The sequence below is a fragment of the Rhinopithecus roxellana genome, chromosome 21 (genome assembly GCF_007565055.1).
Source record: "Rhinopithecus roxellana isolate Shanxi Qingling chromosome 21, ASM756505v1, whole genome shotgun sequence".
In the NCBI taxonomy this organism is placed as follows: Eukaryota; Metazoa; Chordata; class Mammalia; order Primates; family Cercopithecidae; genus Rhinopithecus; species Rhinopithecus roxellana.
The window spans coordinates 52992307-53012312 of NC_044569.1; the positions used below are offsets into that span (position 1 = coordinate 52992307).

The window sequence follows — 20006 nt, forward strand, 5'->3', positions numbered from 1 at the left end:
AAATACCCCTTCTCACCATTACATTTATTTGCAAAAAATACATTTTTAAAGTATCATGAAATTTTTCAATCATATGCAGATGTAGAAAGAATAGTAAAGTAAAACTCCATGCACTCCCTACCCAGCTTCAGGAATTATACAATCATGACAAATATTGTTTCATCAATACCTCCATTCACTTACACTCATTGAGTATTTTTTGAATGTAGTCCCAGATATCAAATTATTTCCTTTGAAAACAATTTCAGTGTGTATTTCCAAAACATAATACTTTAAAAAAGAACTACATTTGCAGTCACAAGGAAAAATAATTTGTTAATATCATCAAATACCTAGCCATTATTCAAATTTCAAATTCTCTTACAAATACTATATTTTTGTAACAATTTGTGTCAATCAAGTCCAAAAATGTTTAATTCTTTCCATTATTGAAGGAACCAGATTATTTATCCTGTAGAGTTTTCTGCCATCTGGATTTTGATCATTGTATCACCACGATGTTGCTTAACATCTTCCTATAGTCTCTGATTTTCCTGTAAATTGAGCATTAGTGCTAGTGGTTTAATCAGATACAGGTGGGTTTATCTGTAGCAATTCTACTTGATAAAAGTTGCTCTGTTTTCCTTATTAAGCATTTACTGTCTGGTTGCCTCTCTTTTAGCAGGTGGTGGTGATCAATGACTAGATACATCAGTTCATTAAAGGTTGCAAAAGGAGGCTGTTCTAACTCTATCCTTAACTTTATACATCTATTAGATGTATGTAGAGGTGTATCTATGGATATATTTCTGAAATAAGTTTACCAATAGAAATTTTATAAACCAAGTAACGCAGTTTGTATAGGAAAGGTGGGATAAATGCAAAATATTACAGTTCACAAATGAGTCATAAGCATAAAAGCATGTGGTACAATGCCATAGGAGAAGGAATTATCTCCAAAAAGTTTCTATCTTCCTCAGATTCTGGAAAACCCTTTGCAATTTCTCACTCAAAAGTTCTAGTTACATATATTCCTAATATTTAAAAAAATAATGTTTATAATTGTTTTCTGTCTAAAAAGTTATGCATGCTTATTTTAGAAAATATAGATCTATCTAAAGAAGGGGAAATTTTCTCTTATTTCATTGCCTGGAGAAAACTACTGTCCAAGTGATTTCAAAGATCACTATTCTATAAGGGTCCCAGAACCTATTAAAGAATCAAGTCAGTAAACAATGATAATACTTGAGCTGCAGAATGAAAACACAAATGATGTTAAAAAGTACTTCAATGGGATTTTTTCTGGAATTTTATATTGTGAGAAAATACAACATAAAATTTGCTATAATAACCATTCTAAACTGTACAATTCAGTAGCATTAAGTACAATTCCCATTTTGTGAAACTACCACCACTATTTAAACCCAGAACATTCTTATTTTCCCAACTGAAGGTCTTGTGATAGGTCTACAACTCTGTAAATATACTAAAAAGATTGAATTGTATATTTTAGGTTGTTGAATTTTATAATACAATTATATCTCAATAAATCTGTTTAAAAAAAAAAAAGTAAGAGATAGCAGAGACTAAAATAGGACAAAGTCCCTTGCCCTCAGGGAGTTTGCCTTCTAGTGATAGTCTTTACCATTATAATTCTCTGATACCTTTAGCAGAAACACAAAGTGATAGCCATTACCATTATAATTCTCTAATACGTTTAACAAAAACACAACCAATGAAACAGATTGCCTCTAGAAGATAAAGACTGGATATGTTATTCTTATAGACACCCTTGGATTTCCTGAATATAACCTCTAGTTTACTGTATCTGACCCTAGTTCCCATGCACAGATGGCCAACCAAGGCTACAACGGGACAATTAATCCTGTATTTTCCTAAGCTCCTACATTAAAATTTGCAAGAAACATTATCAAAAGATAAAAACAGCATCTTACAGAGTGATGCTGATGTGGATTTTTAGATCCGGAAGTAGCCTTAGAGATTATTAATTTTAGCCTAATTATTTTACAAATAGGCAACTGACACCCAGGCAGATCAAGGACTTAGCCATAACCAATAAAGCACCATCTGACTCTACAAAGCAGTTATGTCCAAGGGCAGCGCTGTTCTGTTCTGTTTTACTATGTCTGCATGTTTTTTCAGAAGTGTTGTCTGCTTGACAAGGTATTTGTAAAATAGACTTTCCTTTGCTATCCCAGAAAAGATGGAGATTGGGTTAATACAGTGTATCAAATAAGCACTTTTAGTTTAGATTTTTTGATGTCAATTCATAATGGTGGACAGCAAAGCTGCAGAAGAATGAGAGGCAGATTTAGGAATAATACTGAATTTTTACCTATCTCATGCATGACTGTCGTGGGGTATGGTGGGTTCCCACATGAGCTTGAAGAACAAACTTAGTCTGAAAAGTCTTCATTTTGTCCAGTTATCTCAGAAAAATGTGTACATACAGAGAAAGTGATGTCCCTGAGTGGTGAACCTCTTCCTTTTGTTCTTATCTGGTGGCAGAGTCAAAACAGACCTTCAGGCACCCAGTTGTGTACTCTTTGGTTTTGATGCTTTGCAATAGAAATAATTTCCAAATGACTAACACTCACTTATGCATCAATTAATCTAACCTAGTGAACATGACTGAAGCTTTCCTTGCCAATTAAAACCCTTTCCAAACCGTAGCACCCTGTTTCTGAGATTTTTGTTTTTGTTTTTTTGTTTGTTTTTGGTTTTTGAGGCACAGTCTCGCCCTGTCACCTAGGCTGGAGTGCAGTGGTGCGATCTTGGCTCCCTGCAACCTTTGCCTCCCAGGTTCCAACAATTCTCGTGCCTCAGCCTCCTGAGTAGCTGGGATTACAGGCGTGTGCCACCATGCCCAGCTAAATTTTTTTTTTTTTTAGTAGAGACAGGGTTTCACCATGTTGGCCAGGCTGGTCTCAAACTTATGACTTCAGGTGATCTGCCTGCCTCAGCATCCCAAAGTGCTGGGATTACAGGCGTGAGCCACCACAGCAGGTCACGGCTCTGTTTCTGAATGTGAGTACTCATTCATGTTGTGAAGTGTGGATTGTGGATGGAGAGAAAAAAGGATAAGGAAATTAGGCTGAAGCTATCAATACTTAAAGTGAGACTTTTCAAGCTCCAATGGGATCACTGGCATGACTTTCAAGGAGGTTCCCTATAATTGTGGGTCACAGAGTATGGCTTCCATATTGCTTTGGTGGCAGGACCAGAAGAAGGCAATACTGAGCTTGGCCTTCCCCTCAGAGGTTGTGGGATCTCTTAATCAATTTTCTGTTGCTTACAACAGAATACCTGAAACTAGGTAATTTATAAAGAAAAGGAATTTCTTTCGGTCCTGGAGGCTGAGAAGTTCCAGGTTGAGGTGATACATCTGGTGAAAGCCTTCTTGCTGGTAGGGGCTTTCTGCAGTCCCAGGGTGCTGCAGGGCATCACATAGTGGGTGGCTGAGAGCACTGACATGCTAGCTCAGGTTTCTCTTCCTCTTGTTACAAAGCCACCAGTTACACCCCATGATAATCCATTAATCCATGAATGGATTAATCTATTCAAGAGGGCAGAGTCCTCATGAATGATCCAATCAACTATTAAAGGGCTCATTTTTCATACGACCACATTGGGGATTAAGTTCTCAACACATGAAATTTGGGAGACACATTCAAACTATAGCATGAGGTAAAAGAAGCATGAGTATTTCCTTGGATTAAATGTGGAGCCCAGGAAAGGGCGGCACTGAGGCCTTTGTTTCTGAAGGGTGAGGCGATCTCAGCAGAAAGAGGCAGATGGACATGGCACAGATTCACAGTGCATCAATTAGAACAGAAAGGAGTCTGTCAAAACTTTAATGTAGGATCTCAGATTTTAGTCCTCTAACGGGGTGGTGGGATAAAAATGTAAATTAAACTGCATGTTGAAAAACAAAATTGCATTTCATATCCATTCACTGTAGAGCTTTTCAATATACAGTTTAACAAGAAATTATGTTGCAAGCCTAGGAATGGGGAGGAAGAGGGAAAGTAGGGGTGGCAGTAAATGAAGGGTCCATAATTGTTGCTGAGTGCATGCTTGCTCTTTTTTTTTTTTTTGAGTCAGAGTCTCGCTCTGTCACCCAGGCTGGAGTGCAGTGGTGCGATCTCGGCTCACTACAAGCTCCACCTCCCGGGTTCACGCCATTCTCCTGCCTCAGCCTCCCAAGTAGTTGGGACTACAGGCACCCACCACCATGCCCGGCTAATTTTTTTTTATATTTTTATTAGAGACGGGGTTTCACCGTGTTAGCCAGGATGGTCTCGATCTCCTGACCTCGTGATCCGCCTGCTTCAGCCTCCCAAAATGCTGGGATTACAGGCGTGAGCCACCGAGCCTGGCCGCAGGCTTGCTTTTTTAATGGGTGCAGGCTGCGTGGTGTCTGAGTGGCTGGCATGATTTAATAAAAGCAATTTGGAGTCATTATACATATATTTTTCTTTTTAAAAAATCATCTGAGCATCATAACAACTATGACAGATAGATTAGGTACACATTACCTTCATTTTAGGTGAGGTGGTCCAAAAACAAGGTTATTAGCTTTCCCAAGGTCATGGATTTGTTTATTCAGGGGTGTGAGTTAGTTGAAATGGAGCAAGAAGTCAGATCTAAGGGTGAGCCAGGTGGCCTTATACTGATACCCTTTATCATGCTTCCTTTATCATGTCCATGACAGAACCATGTTTCTTCTAAGCACCCTCAGATTGCGAGGGCAGATCTTATATTGAAATGTCTTGCTTTTGCCTACTGCCTTTGCATCAGTCTAAGAATTTGCTTGAAGGCATCTATCATGCTGATGGTTAGAACATAAACCTGTTTTGGGGGAAAAGATTTGAGTTGCCTACAATAATTTGTGGTTAATGAATTGTCCTAGGGGTTTTATGTGTCCCTCTCCCACTGCTTTGCATGGCAGTTGTCTCATCCCCATTAAAAGACTTTTCTCATTTGAACTATTTTTATGAATAGAGGGCTCTTTCATTTTCCACAGCCGATTTCCTTTTATTGTCTTTATTGCATTTTAACAGGGAGACAAATGACACCACAAACAGAGGCAAGGGAGACTGACTCCTCTCGCCTTGCCTTTATGTGTTTTTATTAACCTTTGTTCATCCCTTAGTTCAGGCTGTGGGATGTAGACCTTTAGTGCAGGTCATAAATGAACAGTCAGATTTGAAACTTGATGGAAAAGCTCTCTCATGGGACAGAGGAGTCCCTGAAACGATATTTGTTTTTAAAAATTGTGTGTGAAGTTATAATGACAATGATAGAAATATCAATTATAGTAATACACATTGTAACACTGAGCATTGAGGTATATAGGCAGAAAGAAATATTTAGTATCCTCTATATACTAGGCATTCTATATATTTTTCTGCTATACAAATAATATATGAATACATTTATATGATTCAAACTTTAAAAGATATGGGGGTACATGTGATAAATGGTCAAAATTATCTTTCTTTTTCCCTCAAATACCACTAATTTCATCATAGGTATCTATTAACAATTTCATCTACATATACATATACACATTCATATCTTAATGTTTTGTTTTGTCATGCATGAGTTCAAAACCTCTGCATATTATTCAATGACATTCTAATTTGCTTAACAAAATCTACTCTGCATATTATTCAATGACATTCTAATTTGCTTAATATTAAAGGCTTACTATTTGCACTTTTTGTAAGTCTTCCTTACTTTTTTGTCTTTTGTTGTTGGCAGCATTTCCCTCTTCAGAGAGATTTAATGTTTTTGGTTGTTGTTAACACAGTGAAAGCTTCAATAAACATCCTCGAACATACATGTCTTCCCATAGGATGCATTTCTAGAAATGGAATGCATATGTGGAAGGATTTGTACATCTCGTGGTTTGGTAGGTAGTGATCAATTCCCTGTAGCGGCTATGCCACTTCAGGCAGCCACCATATTGTATGAGTGTGACTCCCGGCTCTGTGTGTGCTTTTACTCCTCAGAATACCCTGACAAAGGAAAACTCTAATCCTTATTTTTATCAATAGAGAATAACAAGCTTCAGAAATGTTAAGTAAAATTGCCTGCGGTTACACAGCTATCATGTGGAAGATGAGCTTTATTCCCCACAAAGGCCCGTGCTCTTTCTGTATTCAGGACATTTTCGGCATGAGGTCTGTAATATCTAGCTTTGCTACTAAGTTGGTTTTATGTGTTTGGGAAGTCATATCATCTTTCTGGTTCAATTTTCCTTTTCTATAAAATGAAGTAGTTGGACTAGGTGCCTTAGACTCCTTTGACTTTGAATTGTAAACCTGTTTTGGGGAGTATTTTGTAAATGCCAGTGCCAGTATCATTTTTGGCTGGATTTTGAAAGTATTTCTTCTGCTTGAGGTTTCACTTTTCAAGGGGGAAAGGACTTGAATTGGGATTAACATTAGGAATATTAATAAGGTTAATATTCATCATAAGTAAAATTGTTAAGCATGGCCTATGTACTAAATACTATTCACTTTTTCAAGTGCTTTACATGCATTATTTTGTACCGTCCTCCCTGTATTCTGGTGAGCCAGGTATGGTTATCGTCCTAATTTTACAGATGAGTGAAAGGGTGAGGGAGGACAAGACTCTCATCTAAGATCACACAGCATGTGGTGAGCATTTGAACTCAGACTTTCAGAGACTGAGCTGAGAAGCAAATTTTTTGTGAGTGTGGGAGAGGGAAGCATTTTGTGGAGGAAAAATACAGTAATTCTTCCTTGGACTATGATTAGGAAAGGAAGGGTCAAAAAACAATGAATTTTCTAGACAACTAAAACCCTCTTTAGGTTCAAAAGTTAACCTTTAACAACTTGGGATAAAAATCCTTTTATAATGTGTTACATGCTCTTCTGTTTGCTTTTAATTTGTTTAACCCTTTCTTTTTGGGACAGTGTCATTGTATAGATATTTATTTATTAGTTCCTTAATAGATTCCAGCTCTTGGGAATAATTAAACTGAATAAATCATTCTTCCTTTTGCCTGAATGGTCTCGAATTGGCATGCATTTTGAGTATTTCAGGTTCTTTTTTACAGTAACGCTTCTCTTGCCTCAGCATCAAGGCATCAGCTCTGAAGGCCACTATTGTGTGGAGAAGGTGCGACCAACTGACTGGAGACAGGCTGTGCCCTTTGGATAGGGGACCACATAACTCAACATCCAAACTGGGACCCTGTTATTATTTAAGCAGGACAATAGGAATAAGATGAGACTGCTTATTCAAACTGGGATTTACAGTCACTTTACTTAGGGCCAGGTCCACATTCTGAGTCACTTGCTTGCTTTTTAAGGAATCTTGTCACAAATTATTTAGTTTCTCTGAACCACATTTTCCTCAGTTGTACATTGGGCACAATAATGCTAACTTGTAAGAATTAGAGAGAATGTCCATAGTAGGTGCCTTATGATAGAGCTGCCACGTGGGTTCTTGAGAGGATTGAAAGTCAAGGGCATAACACAGGAACTACTTGTTGCCTATTTTTAGGCTATGATTATTTTGCTTTCTGTTGCTGTAATTGTGTCTACATCTGGCTACTCCCTCCAGCATTCTCTTCTTAGCTACTTCCAATCTGATGTGGGCTAGGAAACAAGATAGCTGAAGTGTCAGTATTCCAGAAAATACTCATCTCTGAGTTAGGTGCGAGTTTTTCAGTTTTGTTTGTTTTTTGTACAAGTTTTCATCTTAACTGCTTCAAGTATTAGTCTTTGACCTGGTCATTGGCCTAAACAATAAATGTTGTGTCATAATTCATCACGATATAGGTAATGCTTCTTGGTGACTTTCTGTATTTGAATATTATGGTTTGTCAGCATAGTACTGGTATAAAAATAGGCAGGTATAAAAGTAAAAATATGTTTTATTATGTAAAAATATAGATCAATAGAACAGAACAGAGAACCTACAAATAAAGCCAAATTCTTGCAGCCAACTGACCTTCAACAAAGGAAACAAAAACATAAAGTGGGAGAAAGAACAGACACACTATTCAACAAATGGTGCTGGGATCACTGGTCAGCCATATGTAGAGGAATGAAACTGGATTCTTATCTCTCACCTTATACAAAAATCAGCACAAAATGAATCAAAGACTTAAATCTAAGACCTGAAACCATAAAAATTCTAGAAGATAACATCAGAAAAACCCTCAAGACATTGCCTTAGGCAAAGACTTCATGACCAAGAACCCATAAGCAAATGCAACAAAAACAAAGATAAATAAATGGGACTTAAAACTAAAAAGCTTCTGCATAGCAAAGACACAATCAGCAAAGTAAACGGACAACCCAGAGTAGGAGAAAACCTTTGCAGTCTATACATCTGACAAACGAATCCAGAATCTACAAGGAACTTAAATCAGAAAAAAAAAAAAAAAAAGAAAAAAAACCACCACCAAACAGTCCCAACAAAAAGTGGGCTAAGGACATGAATAGACATTTTTTTAAAAAAAGATATAGAAATGGTAAATAAACATTTGAAAATATGCTCAACTTCACGAATGGTCAGGGAAATACAATTCAAAACCACAATGTGATACTACCTTACTCCTACAAGAATGGCTGTAATCAAAAAATCAAAATATAATAGATGTTGGCGTGCCTGTGGTGAAAAGAGAACACTTTTACACTGCTGGTTGGTGGGATTGTAAACTAGTACAACCACTACGGAAAACTTAAAGTAGACAAATTGTAGTCTACAATTGATCCAGCAATCCCATTACTGGGTATCTGCCCAGAGGAAAAAAGAAATCGTTATATACAAAAAAGATACCTGCACACATGCATGTTTATAGCAGCACAATTTGCAATTGGAAAAATATGGAACCAGTCCAAATGCCCATCAATCAACAAGTGGATAAAGAAAATGTGGTATATATACACCATGGACTACTCAGCCATAAAAAGAAACAATGGCATTTGGAGCAACCTGGATGGAATTGGATACCATTATTCTATGTGAAGTAACTCAGGAATGGAAAACCAAGCACTGTATATTCTCACGCATAAGTGGGAGCTAAGCTATGAGGATGCAAAATCATGAGAATGATACAATGGACTCTGGAGACTCAAGGGAAAGGTTCAGAGTGGGTCGAGGGATAAAAGACTATACGTTGGGTACAGTGTACACTGCTTGGGTGATGGGTGCACCAAAATCTCAGAAATCACCACTAAAGAACTTCTTCATGTAGCCAAACACCACCTGTTCCTCCAAAATATATTGAAATAATTTTAAAAAATACAATTTTGTCGACAGGAGGTTTTTAGTTATTAAGATAGTTTAGCTCAATAAGGTTTATTTTCCCACCAGCTTGCAGGGAAGGAGGGGCTTCTCCAAAGCAGTGAAACTGGGTATAAAATAACTTTTATAGTATCTGGTAATTTGGGAGGTAAAGTTCCAGGTGTGAAAGTAGGAACAATCTAATTTTTGCTTCACAGAAAAACAAAACATAGTAATAATTGTTAAGAAGGAAGTGAACTTAACTGTCCTTTTTATACAAAGGGAAAGAATTACAGGAGTTTATAACATGCTTATAATATGAAAGGCTCATGTAGGATAAATTAAATTCTGCTGTAATTTTCCTCTGTTGTTTAAAAATCAAAATAAGGAATTACTATTTTTTTCTATTTGCTCTACTAAAATAGAAGCAGAGACCATATATGTATTACTACTTTATCCCTAGCATTCCACACAGACTATGGTACATAGTAACCTCTCAATATTTAATAATTAAAAAGAATATATCTTATATGCATATTGACAACATGAAGTATAGATCATTGCAATCTAGTAAATTAAGTGTTACTCTCCTCAACAGCTGTGTAAGAATATATGCAGAATAAAATGACTTTTGCTTCATTCTGCATCTTTTTCAGATAACCTGGTGACCTATTCTTAGTAGAGACTGATTATTTGGGGGATATGGAGATGTTACTGCAGTGTATGTAACTAAACGGTAATAGTATTTTTTTCCTGAGCAAGAAAACATCTATTTAAATAAACTAATGGTCCCACTATACTTATTTATTTTACACACACTAATTCAGACACTCAAACATTTAGAGTACCTGCTATATGCCAGGCACTGTACTATGTATTAGCCAGGCTGGAAAAATGTGGGAGTGGTAAATAGGTCACTTTATAATTATTCGTGATGAGTATGTATATTTTGGCTCTACTTACAAAAGCTACCCAGTGTGTGTGTGTATAGTTACTGGTCATTTTTTCTTGTGTGTGTGTGTGCGCGTGTGTTTGACAAGATGATGGCCATTGTTTTGTTTCCCTGTGTTTTCCATTTCTAGTTAAATGATTGGGCATCTTTGTTCTGCCCCAAAAGATAAGAGTCTATTATATGCCTCATCACTGTAAAATGAAGTACACTCTAGACAGCCATGGTGAATGACTAACAGAAATGCTGGTTGCTGGGATAGTTAATATTGAGTGTCAACTTGATTCGACTGAAGGATACAAAGTATTGTTCCTGGGTGTGTCTGTGAGGGTGTTACCAAAGGAGATTAACATTTGAGTCAATGGACTGGGAGAAGCAGACCCACCCTCAGTCTGGGTGGGCACCATCTAATCAGCTGCCAGCACAGCCAGGATAAGAGCAGGCGGAAGAATATGGAAGGAATAGACTTGCTGAGTCTTCCCGCCTCCATCTTCCTCCTGTGCTGGATGCTTCCTGCCCTGGCTCCTCAGTTTGCAGATGTCCTATTGTGGGAGTTCACCTTGTGATCCTGTGAGACAATATTTCTTAATCAACTTCCTTTCATATATCCATCTATCCTATTAGTCCTGTCCCCCTAGGGAACCCTGACTAATACAGATGCCCTCTTCCCTTTTGCCAGTTTTTGTTGTGTTTGGATGGAAATGTTTGCAAATACATCCATGTTCAATTGTTTTCATTAATGGTGGTGAACAGAATGTGGGTGCACAAACTCAGCAGCAAACATTTCCAATGTGATTTTTGGGTTTGGCATGTGGTCAGAGTCTGCACAGCCAACCAGCCTCTCCTCTGCCTTCTCCCTCTACCCAACCTTCCTTTCTCTCCTCCTGCCCCCACCTTAAATTCCCACTCTTTTAAATTTTTGATGATCCTTTTGTTGCTCATGTATTTTACCACCGTTTGCTGAGCCCCAGCTTATGGTAGCCACTGTGTCAGGGCCTATGGCTCTAAATGTGGTTTCTAAGCTTTAGAAAGCTAACAGTCCAGTGAGGAAGATAGATACAAAAATAGCTAGCCATGTGAATATGTTTAATTAAACATTTGTGGGAAGAATTATGAAACCCCTGAGGAGGGCTTGATTGTACTCTCTAGGGAGTAGGAAATGGCTTCATAGAGGCAGTCAAGGGTGGACATCAGGGGCTCTGTCATTTCCAGGACCAGTCTCAGGCCATGTGTTAGGATATTTAGGCTCAATTTCAATTCTTCTAAAGAGCTGTGTGAGTTAAAGAAAATATGTTAACTTTTTGGTGCTTCAGTTTTCTTATCACTGACAGCGGATAAGAATCTTCACTGCTGTGAAGACAGAGTAAAACAGTATTTGAGAAAGCTCTATGATAAGTTTTAGGCAATTCCAAATGTTATCTTCATTTCGCTGTTATAAGAAATAGCCTGGGCCATTGATACTGATGGTTCTTCCTAGCCAGTTACTCTCTCTACATCTTTCTGGAAGAATCTATGCAACACCAGGGCCCTTTCCTGAAAGATACAACAAAATGAGACATAAGGGCTTGAATTCCAGCCCTTCAAAAAGCTGGAAGTTTTAAAAATGATGGTAATGATGACATTGCCTTATTGTCTTGGAACACTTAGAGCATATCCAAGCACTTGCCCAGCCAGGATCCCATATGTTATTTAGGTTAGAACAGGTGTCACCATCTTTTCTTTATAGACGTGTTCACTCACTGTGGGACAAAAAACAAAGAGGATTGATTTGTGCTAACATCAGAGTAGATTAATTGAGTGTCAACATTCTAAAAGGCAAGAGATCTTAAAAATAGCAGTGTAATCACATATAAAGAAAACAATGTGGGCATAGATGTAATAACCTTTGCAGGGTCACATAATTAATTAGGGAATAGAAGCAGACCTCCAACCCAGGGCTCTTCTGACTGTTGCTGAAACATACTGGGCCACATCTTCATCTTGAATTCATCTTCAGTGGTTGAGCTCTTCAACCTTTGCCTTTAAATTTGATGTTGCATGCTCTTCCTTCCTACCTCACAGCTTTCCTATCAATTGACTGATAATCTTAAAAACTAGGACTTAGTTGTATTAAGGGTGCTTACTAGATATAGTAATCCAACATTTCGCAGATGAAATAACACATTATTTTACCATTGATAGGTCTTCCTTTGTTTTACCAATTAGACTATTTTGTAAGGTTGAATATTCTGCTCTGGAATTTACCTAAAGTACTCTCAGCATGCCAGGAGTTGCTGCAGTCTCTGTGGACTTCAGACTTAGCCCTTCCTTCCATCTTGTGCTCTGAAGGACATAAGGAGGGCAGTACATCTGCAGAGCTTCAAGTGTTAACTCTAGCTGTGCCCCTAAACCAATTGTGGCAAAATTGACACTAGGCTCTACCCCACCAGTAAATATGCCAGACAAAAATAGATTCAATTAATTTCCTCTCATTTAGATCACTGAACTGACCCTTAAGAAGATACCAGTGTTGCTTTACATGGCTTTTAGTCCTGTGTTCATGTTCTGAGATTCTTTGGCATAGATAGTAAATGGCTAGGTCTTGAGTAGTCCTCATTTCTGGGGAAACAGATATTTCCCCTTACTTCCCTCTTTCTGCAACAACTGGTCACAGGAAAGAGGGGACTAAAAACTATTTGTTAGATATTGATAAAGGATGTAATATCAGTAAAATAGAATGAAGATCATTAACATGTTAGATAGAATGGCCCTGCAGGAGGGATGAGCTTTATCCTATGAGTTTACTGCGAAGGACGAGCTTGTATTCCTCTTCCTCAATTGCAAGCCCCTCTTAATGAAAGTGATGGTATGAAATCTTCCAGTCATTGAGGACCTGCTGCAAGCCTGGCCCCGAATACAATATTAGAGGCTGAAGATTTTAAAGAAAAATGGCATCCAAGTCCCAATGTTACTGGGGGGCAGGGGGTCCTTGTTCTTAGAGCTCCCAAGATGCCAAGATGGTGGCGGGATGCTTCCAAGAGGCGGCAAGCCTCATGTTCTCTGACCTGGGGTTCTTGGCCTCACGGGTTCCAAGGAATGGAATTTTGGGCCATGCAGTGAGTGTTATAGCTCTATGAGAAGCCGTGGGTCACAGAAGAGAACCGTAGAACCCAGTGACTAGTGTTCAGCTTGATTAGTACAAACCTGGGCACTTAGCCGTGCAAGAACAATGGCAAGGCTTTAGCCTGATTGGGAGTGGCAATGGGCGCCTTACTGCATCAGGAGTACAGTGGACACCCTGCCTGATCCGGAGGGCTGGAAGTCAGCGGAGGGTCTGTGATGGCAGCAAACAGCAGTGGTGGATGGTGAGTGAAAGCTCAGCTCGAGCCCTAACAAACATGGACCAGAAGAGAGTGCAGTTGCAAGATTTAATAGAGTGAAAACAGAGCTCCCATACAAAGGGAGGGGACCCAAAGAAGGTAGGCCTTGCTGGCTCCAGTGCCTGGGTTTATATCCCATCATTGTCCCTCCCACTGTGCTCTCAGGTGATAGATGATTGGCTATTTCTTTACCTCCTGTTTTTGCCTAATTAACATTTTAGTGAGCTCTCTTTACTACCTGATTGGTCGGATGTGGGGTAAGTTGCAAGCCCCCTGTTTAAAGGTGGATGTAGTCACCTTCCCAGCCAGACTTAGGGATTCTTAGTCAGTCTAGGAAATCCAGCTAGTCCTGTCTCTCACCAGCAACCAAGATGCCTATAGTGAAATTGGAAGAAAAAAGCAAAAGACAAAGAGTTGAGGAAGTTTCTTGGAGGAGGTGACACTGGAATACAGCCCTGGAAAAGGCAGAAAGACAGACATGAGGTGGAGGGGGAAAACTGATTGTGTTTGAGAAAACATTGATGAGATAGTCAATGATTAAGAACAAATTGTGAGATAAAACTTTCCAGGTAATCTGTACATTTTAACTAAAACAGTTTTTAGTGTAACTGCCTTCCTCATTATTATTATTTTTTTGGCTGACCAAATATATTTTAATAGAAGACGGTGAAAAGTTAATTTATAGAAGAGGATAAATAAATTCTTACATATAAAACATTAATTTACTAGTAATTAAAAATACAAAATAAAAAAAGAACTATTTTTTGCCTATCAATTGGCAAAAATTTAAATAACAATAAAATATACTGCTGGTGAAGATGAAGAAAGGCAAGCAATCCCATACAAGGAAGGGGAGAAATTTGGTACAATCGTTGGGAAACCATTTGGCAATATGTATCAAAGTCTTAAAAACCCTCCAAGGCACTAATCATGTTTAAAGAAATAGTGTTTTTATAGGAGTAAATAAAAACATATAGTCAAGGAAATTCATTGCAATGTTCCTTTTTTAAAAATAAGGAATATTAGAAAAAAACCCTACATTTAATAACATGGTTAAATATGCTACATACTTAGGATATTATTCTTGCATTAGAATAAGATTTTGGCAATACTATGTAGTAATAGCTACAATGTGTTCAGGATTTACTCTATATCAGGCACTATGCTGGTAACATTGTCTATAAATCTTACTTTTAATCATGAATACAATAGATTGATTCCTCATTAAATTTTATTTACTTATTTAGTATTTTTATAAATTTATGGGGCACAAGTGTAATTTTATTACATGCATAGATTTTACAATGGTGAAGTCAGGACTTTTAGGGTATCCATCAATCAAATAATGTGCATTGTACCCATTAAGCAATCTTTCATCATTGTCCTCCTCCTACCCCTTCACCCTTCCAAGTCTCCATTGTCTATCATTCTATATTCTACATCTAAGTGTACATATTCTTTAGCTCCCACTTATAAGTGAGAACATGCAGTATTTATCTCTCTGTGTCTGACTTGTTTCACTCAAGATAATGACACCTAGTTTCATCTAGTTTTCATTTTTTTATGGCTGAATAGTATTCCATTGTGTACGTATATCACATTTTCTTTATCCAGTCATCTGTTGGTAGACATTTAGTTTGATTCCATATCTTTGTTATTGTAAATATTGTTGTGATAAACATACAGATGCAGGTGTCTTTTTGATACAGAAAGTATTTTCCTCCCTCATTGAGTTTTATTATTGTTATAGAGAAAATGTTCAATGAGAGTTGAGCATTAAGATGTTTCCAAAACTGGCCCTGACCTACCTTGCCAAGCTTCAGATTTTCTTACTTTAGAGATGAGAAACATGAGACCTAGAAAATTATTTAAGGTCAAAGAACAAGTCAGAGGCAAAGTCAAGAGTGAAGCCTCCAGATCTCGATGCCATGTCAACGAGTATGCTCTTCTGGAATAATTACATCTCACCTTACAAACATTTATGGAAAATGTATCATATGCCAGGCACTGGTCTAGGAAGTAAACACACAATAAACATAAATCTTGTGCTCTCAGTTTACAACCCATGGGGAAGACAGTCTCACTAAAATAAATAAAATAATAAATAAGCTAGCTGGGTACAGTGGCTCATGCCTGTAATCCCAGCACTTTGGGAGGCTGAGGGAGGCTGAGGAAGGCAGATCATGAGGTTAAGAGATTGAGACCATCCTAGTCAACATGGTGAAACCCCCATCTCTACTAAAAATACAAAAATTAGCTGGGTGTGGTGGCACGCACCTGTAGTCCCAGCTCCTCGGGAGGCTGAAGCAGGAGAATTGTTTGAACTAGGGAGGAGGAGGTTGCAGTGAGCCGTGATCGCACCACTGCATTCCATCCAGCCTGGTGACAGAGCAAGATTCCATCTCAATAAATAAATAGATAAATAAATAACCTAGCAACTGAACCACAAATCAAGTCCTTTTTGGATGAAAATGGTATCAACTGACAAAAAGCTGTCCAGTGTGACAGAAGTGATAACAAATGGACATATTGAGCCCAGTGGTGGCAGAGAGGAGGAGCTTATTGACCTACCACGAGTGGGTTAGCAGAGACACCTCGGACTGGTGACTAACATTTGTTCAGAACTTATCAAATCCCATGCACTCTTCCACGTGCCCTATGTAGGTTAACTTAGATAACCCTCGCAGCAATCCTGTGAGGGTAATACTATGATTAGTATTATTTCCCACTTTGCAGAGGATTAAATCAAGGCAATGAGAGGCTGAGTGACTTGCCCAGCGAGTCAATCAACAGGAGCCAGAGTTTGAGCTCCAGTCTCTATTGCCTGCTTGTCTCTCTTTACCCAGTATGATGCTTGGATTGGCAACCGAAGGATGTAGAGATGAAACTAATGCTAGGAAGAGAGAATGAGGTGTTGTCTGGAGGGTGCTGAATTTGTTTAGAAAACTTTAGGAAATTTGCTTCTGGAGGTGGAGGTGATCTTTGCACAGTGGGGGTGAGGTGTGCTCGGCCATGAGGCATGAGCCTTGCCAGGCCTTACTGAGGAGCTTGGCTCTGCTCCGTTAGGCAACTGGAAGCCATTGAAAGCTTAAGCAGGGAAGAAACACGATCCAGCCTGCCTCTTTGAACAACTTCTCATTCATCAGTCCACAAAGTGACTGAGATGGGTTCAGTCAGCTTCTAGATCCCTGACCCTGTAACCAGGGTTCAGTTGCACTCTTCTTCCAGTAAAGAAGGAATGGCCTCAAATGGAAACCATTGTACAGGGAGTTAATAAAATCTGCCGGGGCCAAGAAAGCTAAACCACCATTTAAAAACCTTCCTGCATAGCTGGCGGCTGCAGTGCATAGCTTGCAGGGGTGGCTGATCTGTGTCGTCTTCCTTGACAGTATATTGCTTTGCATACTCCTCGTAAACCTTTCTGTTTGTTTTGTGGGAGGGTAAAGTGCCTAACAGAACTTATCCAGGAGGAAAATAAAGAAACAGCAGGCTTTAAATCTTCATCAAGTTTCAGAAACCTTCAAACCAACACAAGAAACTCTCGGATTTGGGACTCAGAAAACTGGGGGCTCTACCTGCCTCCTGCCTCCCTCCCATTCCTTGTTCCTGATTGCATGACACCCCTTCCCTTTCTCAAGTCTTATCTCTGAATTCCACCTCCTAACAGACCAATGTTCTTACAGTGCCAAAACCTCATGCTGCAGTTCCCCAGAGCAAGCCTGCCCTTTCCAGAACTGCCCACCTTTCAAAATTACTTCCTTACATTTCTAGTTATAGCTATTAAACTCCTCCTGGGGCTGAGCTCAATCAAATATGTGTTAGGAAGAGACCAATTTAATTAAATTGCATCCCACTAAGGTGTAAATAATGTATAGCCCCAAACCCATCCCTACAATCATCCCAGGTATGTGGAGGTCGTATTTCAGGATCCCTTAAAACATGCCTCCTTTCTAGATGCCTTTGCCAGAAGCTGAGGCAGACTTGCTCCTTGTGTACTCTAGCCTCTATCCTGCAGTTTTTGAAACATTTGTCTTCACCTCCTAGTTAAGACCAACTGCTGTCCCTTCCCCTGAACTTGGGGTCCCCTGGCCTGTTCTGTACAAACCTGTGAGTGTTTGTCTTTGCTGTGTGGATCACATTCAGTCTCAGAACTCGGAAACAGGAAGGGTAGACAAATGATTAGGAGACAGTGGCCAGGCGCAGTGGCTCACGCCTGTAATCCCAGCACTTTGAGAGGCCGAGGCAAGTGGATCACCTAAGGTCAGGAGTTCGATACCAGCCTGGCCGACATGGTGAAATCCTGTCTCTACTAAAAATACAAAAAAATCAGGCAGATGTGGTGCCAGATGCCTATAAGCCCAGCTTCTTGCGAAGCTGAAGCAGGAGAATCGCTTGAACCCAGGAGACAGAGGTTGCAGTGAGCTGAGATTGCACCACTGGACCCAAACCTGGGCAACAAGAGCGAGATTCTGTCCAAAAAAAATAAAGAGAGGTGTCACTGAGAATGAATTATGTACATCTAAAAGAGAAATGCAGTTTTCTTGAAAAAACAATTTTATCAGATGTGATTAGAAGAGTTTGTAGTGACAATCAAATGATGTGACAAAATATCCAGCAAGTTTATGTTTGGGTGCTGAGTTTGGACTAGGAGATGGAGGACTCTCTAATTCTAATTTTGTTTAAGTTACTTACCATCCTTGGGTCTAAATGTCATTATCTGTAAAATGAGTAGGTTGGGCCAGATAGCTTCAGCTCCTTTTAGATCTAATTGTAATTATCAAGTATTGGATATCACATGAAGACTTTGGACCTGTGTGCTGTAACACTGACCTCCTGTTGTGTGGACCACTAGTTTCTCTGCTGTAGTGCAGATGAAAGGCCACACTCACAGAAAGACATGGTAGAAAGGACACTGAACTTAAAACCAAAAGACTGGGTTCTAGTTTGGGTTGGCCTAGTAATGTAAACAAGTGGCGTTTCAGTTTCTTTGTCTATAAACTAGGGTTAGCAAGTCCTCTCCTGTTTTTTTCTTTTTCCATATTGGAAACCACACAGCTACATACCTGTTGACTCTTTTTATTATTTTCAGAAATGGCTCTGAACTGTGTGTGGTGGCTGACATGTGTAATTCCAGTTCTTTGGAAGGCTAAGATCGGAAGATCAAATGAGCTTAGGAGTTTGAGGCCAGCGTGGGCAACATACAGAGACCGCGTCGGAAGGATTACCTGAGCCCAGGAGTTTGAGGCTGCAGTGAGCTATGATCATGCCACTGCACACCAGCTTGGGTGATAGAGGAAGACCCTATCTCTAAACATAATGAAAACAAATTAAAAATTGAAAAAAATTAAAAATTAAAAAGAAGCCACAGATATGTATTTAAAAAAGAAATCATGGCTTTGGTTCTGAACGTCATGTGTAACCAGAATTTGTGTTACTTGGTGGCTGCTGCAGGCAGGGACAGGTGCAGGGATGAAGATAGAGTTTCCTGATTTGGGTTTAATAGACCTTTGCGCCCCAATTACATGTAACTGGATTTCTCTTTTGTAAGCCACAAAATGGAAAATCATTGATTACATGCCTGAAAATAAAGAACACTAATAATTAAATAACATGATTGCAGAGAATAATGACATTTCAGTTTTATGAGAGAAACAATTTAAATGTTTTCTTGCCTTAAATCTCTAAGTGAAATGCCGAGGAAAAACAAGAAAACAAAAGATCTCCCAAGCAAAAGGGAACACTTTCAAAAGCAAGCTCAGGTCCTGGACTATCAACTGTGTCAACAGGAAGACAATAGAGGTGAGGTTAATGGCATTTTTCTTAATTCCATCTGTTTCAGGCATGGATGATCTTTGACCTTTCTGGGTTTTATCTGTCACTGAAAAGATTCTCTTGGACTACATGTGTCTTCCCTGATTGGAACACATGATTGACAAGCATATATTTCCCATCATAGCTCAAGGTGCTGGTTACAGGCAAGAATGAAAGGAGCTTCGACCTCAGCCTCCTTCAAGGGCAGGACCCCCAGGGAGGTCATGTTTGCTTTGCATGGTTGGGAATTGCTTACCAGAGCTTCTGCTTCCTTTGTGCTTCACATTACACAGTTTGAACGTCATCTTGATGTTATAAAAGTCACTCGGGGTAGGACTGTCTCTGCCCTTATTCACACTGTGTGCCCTCCCCCTGTTTACTCATCTTGGCAGAAAATCATTTGTGATCTCATATTGCCATCTTTTTGTGTGGCTATGCCAAATATACTGAAAGAAATTATAAGCTCTTTTGGATATGGAGCTCTATTTTGTACCTCTTTATCCTTTCACTATTGAATTTCTGAGTCAGAACATACACCCCTCCCTGGTTTAAATTTCTTTTTTCATCTTTGTACCTTCAGTACAGTTCAGTTGGATACAGAGTAGGAACTTTAGAAA

The 20006-nt window shown here is 39.0% G+C and overlaps 1 long non-coding RNA gene across 2 annotated transcripts in view; it reads left to right on the forward strand.

Moving 5' to 3' along the window:
• The window catches only part of LOC104658708, a 354768-nt gene that overhangs the window by 24313 nt on the left and 310449 nt on the right, over nt 1–20006 (forward strand). The window lies entirely within an intron of this gene.